The 15,941-nt window shown below is 34.4% G+C and overlaps 1 long non-coding RNA gene across 1 annotated transcript; it reads left to right on the top strand.

Moving 5' to 3' along the window:
- Window positions 1-1,347: 1,347 nt before the first annotated feature.
- LOC122302357 lies at window positions 1,348-10,983 on the top strand. Its single transcript, XR_006240448.1, has 2 exons — window positions 1,348-1,492; window positions 10,792-10,983. It is a non-coding gene; the product is annotated as an uncharacterized LOC122302357 (long non-coding RNA).
- Window positions 10,984-15,941: the final 4,958 nt, after the last annotated feature.

The raw sequence follows: 15,941 nt of genomic DNA on the forward strand, positions 1-15,941 counted from the left end.
TTCATCATATATTCATTTCAATAATATTATATTCCATCCATTTTATTATGAGTTATTTTGTTATTATAACACGCTTTTCCTCGTGTCTCATCTCTACCAAAATTAGGATTTTTTTAATAACATATTAATTTATATATCTATAACATACATTTAATTCTTAGAAACGTACAATAGCTTTTCCTCTGCAATGCTTTGTCTCCTCTTTCTATACGTTTTATTTATTATGATTAGTAATCAAAGAAGGCCAAATTTTAAAACGTCGTGCTTAGAAGTATAACAATAAATAATACTTTTCCCTTGCATCGCACGGGTATGTAAAGAAGCAACGAGAAAAGATGCAGAACAAAAATAGAGAGGCACGTTAAGTGCTCGGTGCAAAGTTAAAGAGAATAATAGAATTACTTTCCATTTCTCTTTCATGTATTTCGTTTCTTACATTTGCACAGTAATACCAGCCTTTTTATACACGATTTCTCATAACATAATTTGATCATACAAATGATCACACGGTTAATATTGATCAGTTTGTTACTATGGATTCTTCTAGAGTCTTGGACAGGTAACCATCTTTTACTTGAGATTTTTCCAAGTCTGGACTGCCTTCACAACAGCTCTGTTTTGGCTCGCATAGTGTAGTCTTATTAGTATGCAACTCTATAATTTATTAAACAATACTTATTCTTATAAACCCATATAATCCCTCCAATTATATTGTTATTAAATGAAAAATAAGATTTATATAAAATTTAAGTTGAATTTATTGAAACAATAATGCATCTGATTACATCATTGATTTTTATTCAAAATTAGAAGTAATAAAGTTTTTAGAATGAATGCCTTTTAAATAGAAAAATTAACCTGTGAAAGTTTAGATGTGACTGATTTCACAATATGATAATATTCATGCCAAAAAAAAAAAGAAAAAAGAGCTTACAGAGATGGGTTCACTCAACTTTTATTATTGTTATTATTGTTTTTCGATTGAAGATATATATAATACGAATGTATTACGCATAGTTAAAATATTTTAAAATGTTCAAAAATATTATTTCTTGATTAATTATTTTATAGTACTTCTACATTTTGGGTGATGGGTCTACGTACCATATTTCTCACTACAAAAAAAGTTAGTATTTGAGGCTGAAAACATTTCCGACGGGTAAAATTCTGCCGAAAATAGACCATTTCCATTTTTCCACGTTTATTATCTGTCCATTGTGAAGTGACGCCAGAACAAGTACTTTTAGCGGCGTTTTATGTCGCGGTAATAAGTTTCGATGCAATAAGTTTTTTATGCTTATTACGGCGACCTATATACTGCCGCAACAAGTCTTTTAATCTGTTAAATGGTGGGAAAACTCCCAACCGGCCCGCGCGTTTTTCCTTTCCCCTAATCCTTTACCGATAGTGAGACTCAGTTCTCTCTGTCGTCTCTCTGCCATGTGCCGGTTGCGTACGCCGTCGATTCAGCTGCTGTGCCCTCTCGACGCCGGTGAGTCTCTCTCATGTTTCTCTTACTCTCCGAGCTGTCTCAACCGATGTTTCTCTCTTGGTACTTAGGGCTTTGTCGGTCTGTTGCTTTTGAAATGGCAAAATATTCTGTCAAAGCACTTCTAATTTCTGAAATCGTCCTCTTGATTGTAATGCATTTTTGTATAATATATACAATGCAATCGTATAGCCTCTTGGTTGTAATTTCTGAAATCGTATAGCCTCTTGGTTTGAGTTTCTTCCTTTTAATGTTATTCTTCTGGTATTTGCTTCATTTACTTTTTACTTTTTGTTTTTGGTGAATTTCTAGTTATAATTCTCAGTAATTAGCTAGTTTGACCACATACAGAGTTGCAAACTGTCTTAAATATTCAGTTCTTCATTCCAGTTTTGTTTGCCAAATATTCAGAACTAAATATCCACTGTTTCTTTGATATTTTCTATAATGTCTGCTATGTTTGTCAAACTAAGCAGTGAATAGAGATGTTTATTTATTTAGTTTTTAATTTTAGATGCACATACATTCAATTTATATAATTGAAATTTCAAGGGACTATAGGATTAGGAAGGGGAGGGTAACAAGTTAACTTGCCCTTATTCCCTAATTCCCATATCTTCATTGCATATAGGATCCAGGGCAAGGACCCTTATTGGTGGACTGGATTTCAGACCCTTATATAGCCATGATCCATATTATCCTAAATGATGCGTAGGCATTTAGGGCCATGAGCAATGGGTGATTTTGCTATTGATATGTTTAAAATCATTAAGTATGTAAACTGTTGCTAAAATTTTTATTAATAAGTAACCACTGAGAAGAAATTGTAGTATGCTGCTCGGTAGTATTTGCTGTAATCAAATTCTGGTCATAAATTCAGCTTCACCACTTCTGCTTAGTCAACCAGTGTTAACTCCTTCAAGTAAACATGATCTGAAGTCAGAAACAGACCCATCCTTGCTCTTATGGTTTGTGATCTCCTACTTTAAAATCAAAGCTTGAGTACATATGTTTTTCTACAAAGTCAAAATAGGCTAATCTGTGCATGCCTTGAATGCTCTGTCATATATGTTATACAGGTTCTGGTCTTTCTTCTGCTTGAATTTTTAGGACTTCACTCATATTCTTAATTTTTGTAATTTTGAGAGTACTGAATTTATATCCTGCTAGAAAATTAATGATCACCACCTCATGGGATCTATAGGAAGTTTCATCTAATGACTGAAAGAGCACAATAGAAATGTGTAGGATAGCTGTGAAGACATTTTGTGACTACTAAAAGAGTACACTGAATTTATTCAACCTTACAAACTGTCAAAATATGCAACTTTGTTCAACAATTTTCCCATTGCGCAAAATCTTAAAGGTTTATGAAGCTTCTCAATTATTCTTTTGATAAACCCACTTGTATGGTTAACACGTTTATATATTTCCTTCCACAAGGATATATATATATATATATATATGATTCTTCTGGAAGAGCAGCCTTCTCCAAGACAATTTCTAAGTATCACACAAACAAGCCAAAATTATATATATATAAAGGAAAATGATAATCAATCATTTTTTTCAAAGATTTGTGTTTGTTTATATATATATAAAGGAAAATGATAATCGATCTCCCAAAGCTTGATAGGCCATAGCTTCTTGGCAGATAGCAAGTGTAAGCACCCACATTCTTCATAACATTATCTGGAATCTGGATAAGACTTGTTTCAACATCCACTTCCAATAATTTTAAAAAAAGGACCGGTGGTCTTTATTTGACAAGATGATATCACTTCCTTCTTAGCTTGTTTGGGTTGCTGACGTGCTGTCCATTGATGTTGAAATAACAAAGAAGATCATAACCAAAAATAGTTTCATCTGTTTGGTCTAGATCTTAGATCTATGAATCATATATGCATTAATCACCAGTATTGAATCCTGGACAAAGCAACCTTTTAATCCCGCAATGTACTGTATACTTAGCTGTACAATGGGTCCTGCTTGCTTTTATGGACTTCACCTACCTTAGAACACGTGCTCCTTTCCCAATTTTTGATGGCAAAAGCATTATCTCACCTCTGAAAATGCCACCCAATTTGTGTGGGTTAGGTCGGGCATTATCTGTCCATCTCTCCTATTTCATGACCCCAGTGTTCAGCTTCGCTTTCCATAAAAAAATGATGAATAATGTTAGGCTTCCCGATTTTTTTTTTAATTTTTTTACTTCGTGAGTTGAAAAAAAAAAAGTGAAAGGGATGGGTTTGATGTCATATAACACCCATAGTTTTCCTTCCACAATTATGGAACAGATACGTGATAGACTATCGGGATTTGTATTTATTTTTGTGGCAATATCATATATTAGATCACTAAGAAAGCTGATTCAACATGCTTCTGCTGCTTTGCAGATATGAAAGAGTCCACAACCCGTAGATCCAATAGTTTAGACAGTTTCCTATTGAAAACCTTGCATTTCCTTATTTCCTACCACTACTTTACCACCTGCCCTTGCCATTGTACAAGTAGGTAAACTTGATAGATGTTTTTCCCATTGTACAGGTTTTAAGCATTCAAATGCTGAAAACACATGCGCCTTCTAACATTACATATCATTCCAACAATTGAATAGGGGATTCTATACTAAAAACTGAAAACATTTCCCTAAACACAGATGTTGGGAATTAGTTTTTTATGTGAATCTTCACCACTCTTTTTTATCTGTATGGTTAGCAGGTTCTTTTTCTTACTACATTGACATCATATATGCTTTGTTTTTACTAAATAAAAAATAAAAAGTCAATTCTGTTTATGGGCTATTGTTTTTTCTCAGGACTAATTCCCAATTCTGTTCATAGGCTATTGTTAATTCTTAGTAAAAGTATTATTAATACTAGATGCAGTTATATTGTTTTTCTGTTTGCTACCAATACCAAACTCTTTGATCATTATTAAATAATGATACACCACACTGAAGAGCGATGAGCAATAACACTTACCCACACGATATTAGATCGCTATAAAACTAAGTATTCTTCTTCAAAATCTCTTCAAGTGGAACATAAATGGCTGTTCATTTTATAGGACCATATATGGGTGGAATGGAATGATTCTTTAAAGGATCTTTTTCCCAATTTACCAATTTTTAACCTTTAGGTATTTTTCGTAGATGGGCAAGAGTTGGATTTCGATCCCTGATAGATTTCGATCCAATGAATATGCGACAGGCGTTAAAGATTTCATTACTTTGGCTCGATCTCTTTCTACAAGGGATGAAATTCGGTGTCCATGTACCCTTTGTTCAAATAATTATTTCCTACCTATAAATCAGGTAGAGAGACATCTATTCATTAAAGGTATTGAACCAACTTATACGACATGGATATTTCACAGTGAGGAGGAAGATTTACCTTTTATTGATGATGATGATCTTCATGATCCTGAACAAGCTGATCCTTACATTGATGTTATGTTACAAGACATTCGGGCAGGGAATTTCCCTAATGTTCCTTCACCCGAGTCATTCTATGCTGGGGGTTCAACCTCAGTCGGAAGTGAATCAACCATGAATTTTGACTAGTTGTTGGTTGATTCACAGCGTCCTCTTTTTGAAGGTTGTTCCAAGTATTCTAAACTTTCATTTTCAGTTAAGTTGCTGCACATTAAAACACTTGGTGGCTGGAGTATAAAGTCATTTGACATGCTTCTTCAAATACTACAGTCAGCTTTTCCAAATGCTGTTTTACCGAAATCATATCAAGAGGCACAGAACTTAGAGCGAGGCCTGGGATTTTCTTACACAAAAATACATGCTTGTCCAAATGATTGCATACTTTATTGGAGGGAAAATGCAAAGAAACAAGAGTGCCCTAAATGTAAGTCACTAAATGTAAGTCATCAAGATGGATATTTAGTAACAATAAGCAACAACAAATTCCTCAAAAGGTTCTACGACATTTTCCATTAAAGCCAAGGTTGCAGAGATTGTTTATGTCACGTAAAACAGCAGCTAATATGAGGTGGCATAGGGATCAGCGTGTCAATGAGGAAGGTATTCAAAGGCATCCTGCTGACTCTGAGGTCTAGAAGGCATTTGATCAACAACATACTTAGTTTGCGGAAGATCCTCGAAATGTACGGCTTGGTTTAGCCAGTGACGGCTTCAACCCCTTCAATAATTTGGCAAAACCTTACAGCATATGGCCAGTCATTTTGGTGCCTTACAACTTGCCCCCGTGGCTATGCATGAAAGATCCATTTTTCATCACCTCATTGTTGATTCCAGGACCAAGATCTCCAGGAAATGATATCGATGTATATTTGCAGCCTCTAATATACGAACTATTAGATCTATGGGAAAATGGTGTCGATACATACGATGCCAAGGCCAAAGAGACTTTTCGATTGCATGCAGCTTTAATGTGGACAATTAACGACTTTCCTGCTTACTGAAATCTCTCTGGGTGGAGCACTAAAGGGAAGATGGCATGTCCATCGTGTGAGCAAGAAACAAATTCTTTGTGGTTAAAATACAGCCGAAAACATTGTTACATGGGTCATCGCCGATTCTTGCCCCTGGGCCACATTTGGAGAAAGAAAAAGAGTATTTTTAATGGCAGCACAAAGCATCGTGGCCCACCTCAACAGTTGTCAGGAGAAGATATACTTAATCAACTGCAGAATATTCTAGATATTGATTTTGGCAAATCTACAAAGAAGAGAAAGCGTACCACTGATGAGTTAAATTGGACCAAAAGAAGTATCTTTTTCCAATTGCCGTATTGGTCAACTCTAAAGCTTAGACATAACCTTGATGTAATGCACATTGAGAAGAACATATGTGACAACATCTTAGGAACTTTGATGAATATTGCTGGGAAAACTAAAGATCATGTCAATGCACGTCGTGACCTTTCCAATCTCAATATAAAAAAAGAATTACACTTGATCCAGGATGGACAACGCGTGAGTATGCCACATGCATGTTACACCTTGTATGGAGTTGAGAGGGCAAGTTTTTGTAAATGGTTGAATGATGTCAAGTTCCCAGATGGCTTCGCTTCTAATATTGCGAGATGTGTGAGTGTTGTTGATTGCAAAATCTCTGGCATGAAAAGTCACGATTGTCATATTTTTATGCAAAGATTATTACCTGTTGCAATTTGTGGATACTTACGACAAGATATACGATTAGCATTGACTGAGTTGAGCACATATTTCAAAGAACTTTGTGCAAGAACTATCAAGGTTGATGTGTTAGAACGGTTTTAGTCTGAGATAGTCGTCATTTTGTGCAAGCTAGAGATGATATTTCCACCTACATTCTTTCATGTAATGGTCCACCTAGCCTATCATTTGCCACATGAGGCGCTGCTTGCAGGGCCAGTTCAATATAGGTGGATGTACCCTTTCGAACGGTATCTTGGAAAATTTAAGAGATACGTTAAGAATAAGGCCCGTCCGGAAGGTTCGATTGTGGAGGCCTGTATCCATGTAGAATGTTTGAAGTTTTGTTCCATGTACCTCCATGATGTCGAATCTAGATTCAATCCTCAAGAATGGAACTTTGATGGAGGAGAAGATGGTGTAGGAGAAGGACTAAGTATTTTTAGACAGAAGGTGAGGCCCATGGATTTCGCATCATGTCATCGACTAGACGATGACCTGTTTCTAAAAGTAAAATGGTACGTGCTTAATAATTGTAGAGAGATCGAATAATACCTGAAGTAAGTGCCTTCAACTAGACATTGACATTATTGTTTTCCTTTGTTGAATTACTTAAATAGATTGTATATATCATATTTAATCACCAATGATGGTCTGTTGTCCAGTGAGCACTACATGCATGTCAGTGAAGAGTACCCTGATAATGTCGACACTTTGCACGCGACAAATTTTCCAAATTGGTTCAAGTCACACATATGTATTTTACTGTTACATACCTCATTCACACCTTGTGGTTTTACAGCTTTACAACAAATAATTGTTTTGGTTAATGCAATTGTGACAGATTCAAAATCTACGTGTTAACAATCCCGGTGATGTTTTGGATGATTGATATGCACTTGCATGTGGTCCTGACCCTTGGGTTGTGTCTTATTCTGGTTGCATCATGAATGGCATACGATTTCACACGAGGCAACGTGAAGCACATCGTAGGACCCAAAATTCAGGTGTCCTGGTCATTAGTGAACTAGATGCTCAAAGTGTTGACTTCTATGGTGTTCTAACAGACATCTTGGAAGTTCGCTACGTGGGATGGCGCCGTGTGTACTTATTCAAATGTGACTGGTTCGACATCTCTGATTCTAGATGAGGGATACATGTGGATGATCATCTTACTAGTGTGAATATGTCTCTGACATTTTATAAGGACGAGCCATTTGTTTTGGCGTGTCAAGCTTCACAGTTGTTCTACTTAAAAAATTGTATGATCCCTGGTAATTGGTATGCAGTACAAAAGATTGTCAATAGAAATGTGTATGATCTTCCCCTCAGAAATTTGATTGAAGAAGATGCTTATGATGCTAGTGACGTGGAGGCGTACCAAGAGGATGATTCTTTTGAAGAATACATATTAGTCCATGCTGATGACAATGGACTAGTTAACCCCATGCACAGGCTTGATGTCGAGCCCACTCAGATTGATGCATCGTTAGTAATGGAAGCTAAAAATCACAACCTTGATGTCAAAACATTTATCAACGACGATAGCAGCGAATCTAGTTCCCCTTACACCACCGAACACGAGGGAAGCACGGAAGAAGATAGTCTCTCGATGGACGAAGAGGCAAACTAGATGTTCATTTTTTCTCAAAGATAATGTTGAACTTTAGCTGAATGTAAAATTTTTTCTCAAAGATAATGTCGAACTATTCATTATTTTTCTATTGATTATTGTTATTTTCTACATCACCCATTAATTGCTTTAGTACTCTATATGGTTTGGATGTATAGCCACAAATATTTCCATGTAGGTCAGTGCATAACATGCCTTTAGCTGGAAGAGGTAGAGGTCGATCACGTGGTGTATGCTATGGTCGAGGGAGATCTTCCTGCGAACCAAGCATTAGAGGTAGAGCACCCGTTGCTACATTGAATCTTAGAGGTGATGGCATGTCAACCTCAGATGACTCAACCGTGCCACCAGATGTCATCCCAAGCACCGAACCGCAAGAGCAGGGGGTTGAGGTGGACTCAACCATACCGACAAATGGTAATGGTTTGCTATTTGTATTTATTTCAAATTTTATTATTCTAACCAGCATCTTTAATATGTGGTTGAATGTGTGGACAATATAATAAAAGTTGAAGAGGGATTAGTACCGCCTACCCAAAAACGTGGACGAGGAGCTGCAAAGAACCTCGAGTTTGACAAGATTCGAAAGTTTGGGCCGATAGCGCTAACCATAAAGGATGGTGAGACATCACCATGTTGTGAAAACTATACAATATTTACAAGTAGGCTTACATGGTTGGTGAAGCACCATGTCGACCTGAGTCACCCGAGCTGGCATGATTTACCAGATAATGAGAAGGAAGAGTTGATTGCTCGTGTCCGGGTAATATAACACAAACTCATATTAGCACATGTTCCAGTGTATTTTTAGTTATTATTTGTGTTACCAGATAATTAATGTGTTTGTTTTTTGTCTCTAGTCCGACTTTGTACTTGACTTGACGAAGAAGAATCACCGCGATACAGTAACGAAGACACTTAGGAAGAGGTTCAATCATATTCGGTATGAACTTCACAAAATATACAAGAGTTACAAGACGAACGAAGAAGCTCTTGCGAATGTGCTAGAGTTGGTGACACCAGCTACTTGGGTGAAGTTATGCGCTCGATGGTCAAGCGCGGAATTTATGGTAAGTCTAATCAATGTTGATTGTGCTATTTTTTATATGTTTATGATCTAGTTGTGTTAATACAAGTCTGTGAATTGTAGATGATATCTGAGAAAAATAAAAGTAATAGAGCGAAACAACAAACAAACCACATAGCTAGACGAACCTCATTCGTAAGACTAATGCAAATGAGGGTACGAATTTTATTCAAATTTGTACATGTAAATGTAGGAAGTAACATATTATTTGCTGATTTTAACCGACAAATGGTATTAATCCCTGCTTGTATTTGTAGTCTGAGAGTGATGAGCACCTTATTGATTTCTTTAAAGAGGTGAGGTGGAGTAAGAAGAAGGGTAAATTTGTGACTCCAGCGATGGAAGAGAAACATGTGAGTGACTTTGAATGAATCCGTGTGTACGTATTATTTACCTTGTAGTTTTGAAAGAATCCATGTGTACATATTAACGTGTGATTTCACTTCCTTGAATAGAATGAAATGGTTGCCAAGTACTCTAAGTTAGAGCCTGAGAAGCAGACTAAGGATGTTGTTGCATCAATCTTTAGGGAGGTACTAGGCCACAGGCCAGGGTATGCAAGGGGGTTGGGGGAGATGGTTATCCCTGAGTCATCTAGACAGAACACTGCAGAAAAATTTGCAGCATTAACAGAACGTGTAGAGAGGCATGAGAAGGATGCTGAGTATTACAAGAATCAGTTGGAAGAATTATGGGGGAATGTAGAGAAAGTGTTGGCGAAGCAAGCTGAGTACGACAAATTATTAAGTTCATACATGGAATCACAGAGGCAAACCCAAGGAGAGTCTCATAGAGAAACTCAAGAACCTGCATAGGCAATTCCTATTTTAGTCAATAAGTTTTTTGTGCGGAGATGGATTTGTGCCTTACATGTCATAGAAAAGTGTCTCCTAGTATAACTTTTTTTGATTATTAGATATTTGGTGTTAGGTTGTATGTTTTGAAAGGGTTTACACTGACTTGGAGCTGCACACAGTACAACCTTCACTGTGAAGGATTTTGATGTGGAAGTCTGGTTTTGCAGTACTTTGGTTTCTGTAGGCTGGGACCAAATCAAGAAGTGGAAAAGGTGCATATCTATGATTCTCTAACCTTATATATATATATATATATATATATCTAAAATATTAATTAGTCCCCCTAAATATTGCTCTTCTTTTTATCATATCACAGAATTGCATTTTTTTTTTATTTTCTAAGTACCTCAATGATTAATATTGCAGTTTAATTATACTTCTTAATTAAGCAACATTTAAGAATAAATCATATTATAGAACACTGAGCTCGTGTCACAAGTGAAGAAAAGCATGCATGCACCCATTTTCTTGTGGTTTATAATGGTTTTTAGGTTTTCTAATTTTGTAGTTGCAATTTAAATTTTTGTTGGGCTTTGGAAACTAAAGAAAAATTTGTGAATCTAAATTTTTGCAGTTTTGAGATCAATGAAGGAGGCTTCCAATTTTCAGATGAAGAGGTATACCTTTAGGTTTTGAGATGAAGAAGGCAGCTTCCATGATGATCAAGACTTGCTTAGGAAATCCTTATTACACAATAAAGATGAGGAGTACACATGTAAACTTACATTGGTCTATTAATGTGGGATGTTGGGGTGAATTTCAAATAGTACTTTTTATGATGAATGAATGATATACCGATACATGTTGGGAGAGTCTGAAACATCTATATCATGTAAACGATTAGTTCATGATATTGTATGCTTATTAGGGAATATGTTGATCTATTACAAATTTACATGCGTTGGCTATTGTATTTAATGGGGGACTACAGGTGTTTAAAAAAAGAGAGGCCGAAATGGTAAATCTCGAAATTCAGTAGGAAAACTTTTTGCGGCGACTTATAGTCGCAGCTAATAGGCATATCAGAAGCTATTGCAGCGACAAATTGTCGTTAGAAAATACTTATTTTGTCGCTGCAAAAGGCTAAGCTTACTCTCATATCAACAAGTTACTAAAATGTTATTCCGACGCACTATTAGAGTTTTAGCAGCCACATTTTGTCGCCGAAAAAACCTATTTGCGGCTATGATAACTCGCGCCGTCATCTTTTTTTCCTCACTCAACAATTGCGACACAAGACCGGCGGGAAATAATAGTCGCAAAAAAGTATTTGCAGCTATTTTTTGTCGCCGGAAATAATAATATTTCTTGTAGTGAATCTATCTTTTCAATTTGTTTTTTCAATTTCTGAAATCAACCGGACAAAAGTTCAGACTTTAAGAAAAAAGAAAATGGTATTCCCACCTATAAAATTCATGGACAAAGTGATTGCTCTTTTTTATTGTATTTTAAAGAGTTGGTAGTTTTTTTAAATGTTTAAGAAAATGAGATTCCCACCTGTAATTTAATGAGTTTGTAATTTTTTTAATGTTTAATGAGTTTAAAAAGAGTTTAGGAAAGAAAATTACAGCATCAGTAGGATTTCTAGTTTTTTATTGTTTTAGAATTTTTCTTAATGTTTTACGGCCAAAATCACTTTTGTATTTCTTTTGAACCTTAATAGATTAAAAAAATAAAAAACTGACTTGGGATACTATAAAGGGCTTGTTTGGAGTTGTGTTAGGAGTTTTAAAAAGTGTTTAAATATTATTACAATCTATTTAATGAAAAAATTAGGTTATTTGAGTGTTACATATTATAACACTTTTAATCTCAAATAAGTTAAAAAGTACGTTTGAGAAAAAGTACGTTTGGATCGATGTTACATATTAAAACATTTGACACTTTTTCTCAAATATGTTTTTTCGGATAATGTAAAACGTAATTCAAATTTTAAAAAAACTGTCAACGGATGAAAATATCTATACAATTTGAAGATAATTACAACTTTTAAACTTTCAAGAATATGATCATAATCTTTAAAAATTCAAATAATCGTCATTTTTATCTTAGAAAGTACTTTTTTAATTTGTTTACAAACAAACATAACATATTTAAGAATGCTTTAAACATACAGTTACCAAATAATAAATAACTTTTTAATAATAGAGCTTATTACTTAAGTTATAAGTTATAAGTCTTAAAATTATAAGCTGTACTTCCTACCGCAATCTCAAACATACACTAAAAGCCTATTCGGGATTAACTTTAAAGGCTTAAAAAGTACTTTTAACGGTTTAAAAGCTCTTGTAAAGAAAAAATAATATGTTTGGTAAATTTATAAAAAATTCTTTAATCACCTAAAAAAGGTTAAAAGTCTATTTTTAAAAAAAATATCAAATTGAAACTTTTATCGAAAAGCTCATGCTGATAACTATATATTTAAAAAAAACTAGTGTAACTAATTATAAAAGTACTTTAAATATATGTTTATCAAACAGTAAACAACTTTTAAAATATATAATTTATTATTTAAATTATAAGCTATAATATCTAAAGTTATAAATTATATTTTTTATGACCGTAATTTTAAATATGCACTTAACGTAATCATGTGATATTAATTTAAACTTGTGGGTAACATTTGGGTGTAGTTTGGGTAACTAAATTTAATAAAACAAACAATAATAAAAAAAATGGGAAAAGGCGCCCACGTGGCCAAGGAGCAAATCCAATCCATCCTCAATAACGAGAAGACGAAAATCCACCCCTCCTGCAAAACAAGGTGATAAGTTGTGGTCATATGGTAAATTTATAAAATTTACTAAATGTAAAATTTTTCTTAAAGCTCTACAATGAAAGTTATATTATCTACGTCAATTCCAAACAGACATTACATCTTACCTTTGGCCACGTGAGTAACCCTTCCTTTCTTCGGTCCTTTTTTTTTTTTTTTTGAAAAATTTATTATCATTTTCTCCACTATACATCAAGACATAATTTGTCAATTTTTTTTTTTGTTTATTGAAATACACACTAATGTGCAAATATTTATTTACATAGACAGGCAAAAATAATAAATCCCATGATGTGTGATGTGAGAATGATAAATAATATTTTTTTTTCTTTTTTCTTTTAGCCTTTTCAGGATGAGTAAATGATAGGGAAATGACTTGTTTTTATAATAATTTACATAGGCCTCAAAACACGTTCAACAGTATAAACTTTTCTTTTTTGATCAATGGTAACGTAATTGAAAAAATGCTGTAAAAGCTATCTTTTGCAGCGTTTCTAAACCGCTGCAAAGACAAAAATATCATGCTGCAAAAGGCCACTCCATCTGAGTGCTATGGCACTGCAATTGATCTATTGCAGCGAACTTTATCCTTGCTATATCATTAAATTTCGCTGTAATAGCCTCCCAACAATAACAGCGCTACATTTGGTTCGTTGCTTTTGTAGTTTTTTGCAACACTTAGAATCGCTGCAATTGATTTATAAGCGCTGCAATTTGTATACATCAAAAGCAACATACCATTCTAGCGCTGCTTTTGTTACTTTTTACAGCGTCTATTTATTGTTGTAATAAACCATAAAAATGCTGCAAAAGGTTATGCCAAAAGCAACAATTTGTTTTCGTTGATTTAGTTCTCTTGCAACGTAATTAAATTGCTGCAAATACTTAAAGAGCACTGCAATCAAGTGAAACCAAACGCAACATCTTTATTCTCGTTGCTTTGAATTATAGTTGCAACGCTCTGTAATCGTTGCTTAGAGGTTTTGCAACGTTAAAAAACGCTGCAAATGATCAATTGCAGCAATTTTGTAAATTATTTTGCAATGCTTGGGTATGTATCGCCTAGTATTTACAGCGATCAAAAATCAATGCAAAAAGCTTTTTTTACGATTTTTTTTCCCTCCGCTTCGGCTTATGACGTGGGTATCTGAAAGTTTTATCTTCAGACAGTCAACTAACTTATTTAAATGTCCAATTTAGTGACTAACTTAAAATAATAAATTAATTTGTCCAAATAATATTATTAATTGTTAGTTATTTATATGTCCAAATAATAAATTATTTTTGTTTTAATACCTTAAATCCAATTTCTGAATTTTCAATATTTTTTCACCTATATGAAACGACCACACCTAGCCGAAACCCAATATTAAGTACTTATAAATTAGTAAACAAAATAAAAAATCCTGGAACTTCCCTTATATGCACTAATAAATATCTTGGATTCAAATCTTGTGATATAACATCAAACACATTCATTCATCTAATCCGTTTTGGGAATTCACATTAATATAGTTATGGGCTATACAATAGGGTGGACCAAATGGAACCAAGAATCTGCAACTTTTCTAACTACTAAATATGTAGTGCAACCAGTCCTGCTCTTTTATATTTAAAAATGTTATCTAGACCAAGTGCACCTGGGCATTGTAGGCAGGATATAACAACTTCTTAACTGCATCATGCGGGGGAAATTGATCTGTTGCATTCTTTATAACGCATTTCTCTCCAACTCTAACCTAGCAGTGATAAATAAAATGACTAGTCAGGTGATTGCAAATACTTAGTAGTAGCGATTTGTGGTATGCGCAAACACATATTTATCCCGACCCTCGTTGTAAATAGAATGATACAAAAAATGTAACTAAAGAAGATATGCAAGATACCCAAGACGATACCTGAAAACACACATCTTAATGACGGGCAGATGATGATACATGTGATGCACGCAATGTCGTTGGAAGTTGCTAAATATTAATACCGTTATGCCCACTTTTCGGAAATTTTGCATTAATGCTATTGTCATTTCTTTTAGGATTATCGACACTGAAGCAGAATATGTTTTCAACTATATTCACACCTAGCTAGTGGGAGAGAACATCATTCTTTATTGGCAACGACTGAAGTTCTAAAACAAAGTGATTCATATACCTTCCATTCAAGTACTTTTTGATTATAAAATCAATCAAATTAAATAATTGGCAGACTACACATTTTGCTTTTTTGAAACCATATTTGACGGGGATAATTAATTTATTTTCCATCTTAGTTACATGGGTCAACATTGTGCTTGACATCAAAATTAGAAAATTTCAGTTTTGATGTAAGGGATATTCCTAATGATTTTACAGCTTGGTTCTACTGATCTTAAGATGTTAAAGAATCCTATTCAGCTTTAGAAGGAAAAACAGCGAGTGGACCATAAGAAATGTGGGATATATGCACATTCTCTTGGTAGATTGGAGTATCTAACCCATAACATGTATACATACTACGTAAACCCTGATATTTAAAGCTTTGCCACCTATTTTTATTAGTCATTTAATGCAAGAGTCTATACCTATATGGAATTCTAGTGTCTTCAATGTGTAAAAGCAAGTATAGCAGAATCCAGCATGCTAATAAGACTCCATTAATCTTTAGTTACTTAACATATCTTTCTAAAATAGTGTTTCTTCATGTGAATGATCAGGACTGATGTGTACCTGTTGACTGCTCTTCACAATTCCCTCCACAGAATCAATAAGTTTCACTCAGATCATCAGCTAGAGCAATGGCTTCTTGGAACTTCACATTTCATGGCATGTACAAGGAGATATTAGTGAGATTTAAGTAATATCAGAAAATTATTTAAGCTATATCTATTATTTTATGCTAGCAGAAAACAAGCCAGAATCCCACTACAAATGCACTTGCCCCTCAATGTACTAAGAATCTTATGGTTCTTG

This window comes from Carya illinoinensis, chromosome 1, assembly GCF_018687715.1.
Source record: "Carya illinoinensis cultivar Pawnee chromosome 1, C.illinoinensisPawnee_v1, whole genome shotgun sequence".
Taxonomy (NCBI): Eukaryota; Viridiplantae; Streptophyta; class Magnoliopsida; order Fagales; family Juglandaceae; genus Carya; species Carya illinoinensis.